Genomic DNA, 7828 nt, shown 5'->3' on the forward strand with positions numbered 1-7828 from the left:
CGAATTCACACTCAGGAAAAAGAGATTGTCTACATTTTCCTTTACCTAAATTACAAGAATAGGTTCTCAGCTTCAACTTTTAAAAGCAGACCTCTGTAATTGGGAACGAGTCTTGCCGTATCAGGACCTGTGGGGGATTTGTGTGGTCAAATCGAATCAGTGTATAAGTGTTTCTCTGAAAGTCTCCTATGGTCCCTGCAAATTTTAGAAACGTGAAGAAAATAAGAGCAACGGGGAGCAATTAACAGGAGCTCAATTGCTCACAAAAGTGGAAGGAAGCGCAGATAATTTGCCAGCATCCAAGAAGCTGCATAAACCTTTCATTTATTAGGGGATCATCACAGTGAAGGCCCTCTGCCAAGCACCTCGCATACAGGGCTTCATTTAGTTCTCCAGAAGACTATGGTAATAAGAATATTGGCAAGACACACAAACCGTCTCAGGCAAGGTTTCTATCAAGCCTTCAGGAGTTAGTATTCATTTTGTAGGTAAGGGAAGAATGCAAGGGCACTGAATAACTGCTCCGTGATTGTGCACCTAGTGTGGACCAGAAAATCAACACAAGTTTCTGGTCCCACTTCTGTGCCTTAACTTGACCAGAAACCATCCTCCCCGCACCCCCTGCCCCAATGTTGATGAGAAAATTGGGCCTCATAGAGGTTAAGTATCATCAAGAAACACTGTCTGGTTGAGTGGAAGAGCCACTCTTCTCATTCTCAGATTTATGCCTTAAACTTGGTATTGTATTAAATCAACTCTAATAGTTTAATTTATATTGGAATTTTATTTGAGAGTATCATAAAATTTGACATCAGGAAAATCCCAGGGTCTTGAGCCAACATCCATGGCATGGACACAGGGATGCTGGCTCCTGGTTCTGAGTTCCCAGGGCTGCTCTGGCACACCACTGCCGAGTGAAGTCTGGCAGCTTCCCTTCGCTTCTGTGAGTTGGCTGCCTCCTCCCCGCCAGCATGCCCCTCTCCTGCTCAAGCTGCTTCTCAGATAGGGGTAACTCTTGTTGTACGAACTCAAGCACTCCTTCCTGAATCTTGAGACGGCAGAGACGGTGCATCATTTGATCCAGACACTGTGCGTTATTTGATCCAGATACAGAGCCCACTGTAGAGACCAAGGTGACTGGCATGGAAGAGCTGCCAAGAGAAGCATGTTTGAGAGACAAGAAATGGGAACATGTTCTCATTTTCTGCGTCTCTGCAATTTTATGCTCTGGTCCTCTGTCCCTTGCATGGTTACACTTTCCATAATTATTCCTCATTTAAACATATATATTTATCATCTTGCAGTAAATAGTTCAGCTTTCTGGAACAGAATGACAATGAAGGCGAGCCCTTCCAACTTGATCCTCACGTCTGGTTACCGTAGTCAAGAATCACTAGTGTGGAGGGCATGCCAAAACCAGACTTCAGCTCTCTTGGCATTCCATGGACACAGAGTAATTTTGGAAAATACTAAACAAGGGCACAAACTCAGGTCCAGGTCATATTGGCAGGCTCCGCACTATGCCAGGTAGTGCATTAGCTTCATCACATGCATTATCTCATTGCTGTCAAATAGGCACTTGTAACCAATCCATCTAACGGTACTAAGTGAATGACATAGCCACACCGAAGACCATGCAGGAGAAGGGAAAAGAGCAAGGCAATTCTAGAACCAAGATCTCAACCCAGTCCAGTAAGACCAAAGACAAGAGGGTGCACATTGAGCAGTGACTGTTACTGGCAAGCTTTGTTCTTTTGGGGATATTGACTTAGCAGCTCTGAAACAAACTGTGTGTGCTACTGTTGAAAATAAACAGATGCACTGTTTGTGAGAACCAAGATCTCTCTAGTAGAGAAAGATGCTACGATTAAGGAAAGGGGAATGGTTGGTGCTAGGTGAAGCCAAAGGCAGCAGGGTGAACCTGTGGCTATTTTGAAATTGTGATAAAATATACAAACATAAAATACACTATCAAAGCCCCTTTTAATGTGTGACTCTAAACATTCACACCATACACTTCAAAGTGTTGTGGAATCCTCATTACTACCCACTCGCAGACCTCTTCCGTTATTTCCAACTGAAATTCTTACCTCTCACAAATGGGATTATATAACACAAGTCTTTTATGTCAGCCTTATTTCAGCTTGCACAATGTTTTCAAGATCTCTAGATGATGTGGCATGTATAAAAATGTTATTTCTATGGAAAGGGATAATTCATATTAAAGGCCTTTCAAAAAGGTATGTAGAAGCCTACTACTGTGGAAGCTCCCTAAAGTGTATAAGTATATAAAAAGTTTAAATGGATTTACTATATAATGGGGGGATACCCCAACTAGACAACATATCCTACCAAATAAAAACCCTAGTACCGATAATGGGTTGCCTCTCTTTGAGTTCTTGGCCAATGGAGTCTCATAGAAATTCACCCCCCCCCCCCAAAAAAATATATAGGCTCTTGTCAAATCTATTGGTTACCCTCTAGAACTGAAAACATCACATATTTGTGCCATAGAACATGATAAAAATCCATCTGGTAGCTTCATCGCTATATTCTAGCTTTTATAGTGCTGAAATGTAGCACAAATTATAATTGGTCTTAATAAATAAAACCCGGAGTCTGATATTAGGGGGCAAAAACTGAAGTATCAGAGAAGCAAAGCATCAGCCACTAGAGTTATTGTACCTCTATCAGTGCTTGGACTGAAGGGGTGATTCTGCCTAGCAGACCCATATGGAATCAGATGTGTATTATGTATAATGGATGAATCCTATTGCTGACTATTTCTTGTAACTGAATAAATAATAAAGTCAATTCTGTATCATATGGCATAAATTCAGTGGTTTCAATATGCAAAACAACTCTTTCTGCATATTGTGAAACAGTAACTATGTTCATAGATTATGTAAAACTCATTAATACTATGAGGATAGCATATAATTCTGACTTTTGAACAGAGTCATAAGGACTTAGACCCATGTTACTTAAATTTTCTGATTCAGAACCTACCCTTCTTAATTTGTTTGCATCAGCATAGAAAGTAGGGACTCCAGAAATTGGTGTTTCATGTAAATGAGAGGAAGGATCCAATTAGTTCTCCTTATAAGCTGAATTCTCTTGCCTTTGGGATATTTGTTCTTAATATTTCCCAAAAAAAAATACTGCAAGCTCTTTGCCAGAGTTGACTTTCTGTCCATAATTTGTCAATTTCATCATTAGTGAAAGGTACTACAATTTCTGCTGGGTCTATTCCTGCTAATTGATGAAGTCTCAATTATTCTTTTAGGATTAACTCAGAGAACTTTTCCCATAAGTTTTTAATTTTTTACTCAATTTATGTAGTAAAATGATCCATTCTAAGATAATATCTTCCCTCTGTATTAATATTCCTGTAGGGAAATGCTTGGAGGGTAATATGACGAGAATGCAGTTAAGCTTCAAATCAACACATTCCATGTGTGCATTCTGTAATTTCTCTTTCACAAAAGTCATTTCCTCAGCTTCACCTGAGCATTTCCTGGGACTATTTAAGTCCTTGTCACCATCTAAGGTTTTGATCAAATTACTCAGTTCATCAGGTTTTATCTCAATAGTGGGCCATAGATAGGAAATATCTCCTAGTCATCTTTGAAAGTCATTAATAGTCTGCAATCTCTCTCTCCTAACTTGCAACTTTGGGGATCTAACTTTTTGTAAACCTATTTTATAGCCTAAATAATTGATAAAATCTCCTCTTTGTATTTTTTAGGAGCAATCTGTAATCCCAAACAAGGCAAATTTTTCTTTACTTCTTCAAACATTCTTTCTAAAGTATCTACATTTTAATCAAATAGTAAAATGTCAACCATGTAATTGTAAATTATAGATTCAGGAATTGTTTACATATCATTTCCAATAGCTGACTTACAGAATATTGGCATAGAGTGGGACTATTTAGCATTTCCTGTGGGATAATTTTCCACTGATATGTTTTCTAAGGCTGAGAATTATTATAAGTGGGCATTGTGAAGTCATTTTTTTCTCTGTCTTTTTCTTGTAAAGGCATAGTGAATAAACAATCTTTTAAATCAATAACTATAAGAGGCATCCTTTAGGAAATATGTAAGACAAAGGAATTCTAGACTATATAGAGCCCATTAGCTGAATCACCTTATTAGCAGCTCTTAGATCTGTTATTATTCTACATTTTTCAGATTTCTTTTTAACAACATATACAGGAGAATTCAAAAGGGTGGTTGATTCTTCAATATGCTGAGTATTTATTTACTTCTATACCAGTTATTCTAAAGCCTGTAGTTTCTCTGTTGTTAAAGACCATTGCACAACCCATACAAGTTTGACTGTTAACCATTTTAAAGGTGGGGCTGTTGGGGCCATTTGAAAGATGAGCAGCTGTTGTGCCCTGTTCTTGTACAACCTAAATGTTCATGCTCTTTATAATACCTTCTAATATCTTTCCCAGAAACATATATTAATTTATAGTTTGTTTCTAAGGTTGTGGGAATTTTAATCTGAGTATTCCATTGCTGTACCAAATCATGTACCCACAAATTCATTGCTAGGTTAGCCATATTTGACTTTAATTTTCCTTTCTGTCCTTCTGGCCCTATACATTTGACTTATCTCACACTCTATTTTACCTGAAATAAAGTTCCAGTTCCTAAAAGCTGAACATTTATGTCCTGAAGAGACCAATTTGGATGCCAAAATTCTGATACAACTATTGTTACATCTGCACCTGTGTCTACTAGACCTTCAATGACAACATCATTTATTCATATTTTTAATTTTGGTCTTTGTTCATTTATAGAAGTTTGCCAAAATACTCACTTTATAGCTTCTCCTGAGTCTTTTGTTCTCTCTTCTATAGCTGTTCTGCTATCCAGAGCAGTATGGTTTCTTACAATAGGCATTAGGTCCTTGAATTGCTCAGGAATAGGTTTCCTCTACAATGACAGGTAATTATTGAAACAAATTTGACATAGGGGCCTCAAGAGGTCCCTCAAGAAGTTTCCCAATGTTAAAGGGTTACCTTGAATGTCCCTCATTGACCTGCATTCATTAGTCCAATGCCTGCCTTTGTCACACCTCCTGCATGATCCAGAAGGGAGGGGCATTCTGTTTGGCTTATGTTTAGGAAAAACATTGTTTCTAGGAATGCTCTGTTTATTACCAGAGGAAAAAAAATAATAATCAGTCAAACCCAACTGTGAACTCTGTAAGCAATGACCTGTCTGACAAGATACACACACTGGTACAATAGTGCTACAAAGGTTATAGGAGTAACCAACCACTCTTTTTCCCTTTTATAATTTTTGAAATTACAATTTAATTACATTTCTCTCTTTCCTTTTCTCCATCCAGCATCCCTCAATATGCCCCTCACCAATCCTCCATAATGGATTTAAGGCCTGCTGCCCAATATGGAACCCATGCAAGAGGCCAAGTACTATGACTAAATAGGTTATGTGCCTTAGGGGAAAAGCAGCTTTCTTCAGTGGTGTGCATGACACTGAGTGGATCAAGCATAACCCAGGGCAGACCCCACACCCAGATAATGCAAAGTGGGCTGGATAGGTTTTTTTTAAAATGAGAGAAGGAGAACATGAAGTTGGGTGGGTAGGGAGGTGGGGAAGGATCTTGGAGGAATTGAGGAAAGGGAATGAATATGATCAAAATACCTTGTGTGGATTCTCAAATATGAAAAATACGATAATATTTTTAAAGGGTTTACTCATTATGTCTGAATATTCTGCTGTCTGTGTATGTGCTTTTGTTATCTATTCATCTACTGAAGGTCATTTGAGCTGTTTCCATATTGTGGCTGCTATGAATAAGGCTGCTGTGAACGTTTGGCTATGAATGTCACACAAATGTCTAACACATACACAGTAGCAATGTCTATAATGCGGTGATTTTATGTGTTGTGTTTTGTATAATCACCACACTGTCTTCCGCAGTGGAGACACCATCTGAAAGTTTCTAGAGGACTCTAAGGTTCTGGTATCTGCTTATCCTCCCAGATGCTTTCACAGTTTAGGTGACCCTAGCCATGAGCAAAATTTCATGGAGGTCATGAATGCCTTTTTCTAATAGTTGCTGATGTTGGGTATTTTTCCATATTTTTACCAACTACATGAATTTTGAACTCCCTTTTCTATTTCTTAAAAAAAATACCATTTGAGATTTTGACAGAAATGGTATTGAATCTGTGGATCTCTTTAGACAAGTATGGACACCTTAATACGAACTCTATCAATCATAAATATAGAATGTCTTCCTATCTATTAATATCTTTGTTGATGTCTTTCAGCAGCATTTTGTAATTTTAGTGTAAAAGTCTTTGAAACACTAGAAGAAAGGATTTTGGAAGTTTTTATCATATTAATATAATCAATGCTTGAGCAGGTAAGTTTACCCTGATCTAAACATTGTACAATGTATATGTGTATCAAGACATCACATTAACTCAAGTTGTTAACATTAATGGCTTAATAACTAATAAATGTAGTTTTTAAAATATCCAAAACACATTAAAAGATGCTAATAAATTAATCAGTCTTTTGCTTCATTGGTAAATGTGTTGTTGAGAAGTTTATTCCTTCTGATGCCATTGTAAGTAGAATTTGTTTTCAAATTGTTTATTGTCAATGTATAAAAATATAACTAGCTTTTGTATACTCAGCTTTTATCCACAATTTCGGGATTCATTGCTAGTTATTTGTCTTTTGTGCAATCTTCAGAGTTTTCCACATATAAAGTCATGTTATCTGTGAATAGTAGAAAAATGTATTTCTTCCTCTCCAACTTGAATATCTTATATTTCTTTTTCTTGCCTCATTGCTTGGGCTCCAACTTCCAATGTTTGAATAGAAGAAGTACTTCAGCATGAGAGAAATTTTTTCAGCGTTTCCACCAGTGAGTTGGATGAGATTCTAAAATAGGAATGGTATCTGTAAAATAAAATTGATAAAAATACTAATAATCTATATTTTGTTAATACTATACCAGCATTGCTTTCTCTGTTTTTCTAATTGTAATTATGTAAGGTTGAACATTGGGAAAGCCTAATAAAAGGTATATGGGAGCTTTCTGCATTATTTTTGTTTCTCCTTTGTAAACCTACAAAGATTTCCAAGTGACAGGTTGCTTTTATAATATATGATATTATCATTGTTCTTGACTGCCCACCAGAACTTGAATGTATGACTCTTTGCTGAAGACACCATATACTTCAATCATCGGACATAGAGAAACCAAGCTGGAACTGAACTATTAGCTTCCTCCTTGCTAGGGGATGCTTTGCTAGTGTTCGAAAGGGATATACAGGCTGGAGAGAGAGAGAGAGAGAGAGAGAGAGAGAGAGAGGAGACATTAAAAGCCTTACCCAAATATGAACCTTGTAAGCAATAATAGCAACCTGCAATTGTTATAGCAACCTGTTATGGAGGTAATCAACTGCTTTCTGATTGGACTTGAGGTCTACTCTATAGGAGGAAACTAACACCTGGTACCTGATCAGTAACCATGGCTGAGGAAGGCAGAGGCCCTAGGAGGGGAACTTGCTACTACTGCTTGAAAATTGGCATGTTGTTAAACTGCCACCTCAATACTCATGTTTATATCTGTAGATTAGAGTGGCTCTCATCCGTGGTCAGAGAAACTTCTTACTGCCTTGGGCAGTGGTCAAGAAAGAGATTCATAAGTGGTCGAAGTGCCTAGAATAAGTGACAGTGATGTACTCAGCCCTAAATAAGACAAGTAACATCACAAAGGCTCAGAAAACACCACAGAAGAGGGTAGAAAGAATGTAAGAGAAAGGGGACGA

Source organism: Myodes glareolus, chromosome 4 (genome assembly GCF_982192425.1).
Source record: "Myodes glareolus chromosome 4, mMyoGla1.1, whole genome shotgun sequence".
NCBI lineage: Eukaryota > Metazoa > Chordata > Mammalia > Rodentia > Cricetidae > Myodes > Myodes glareolus.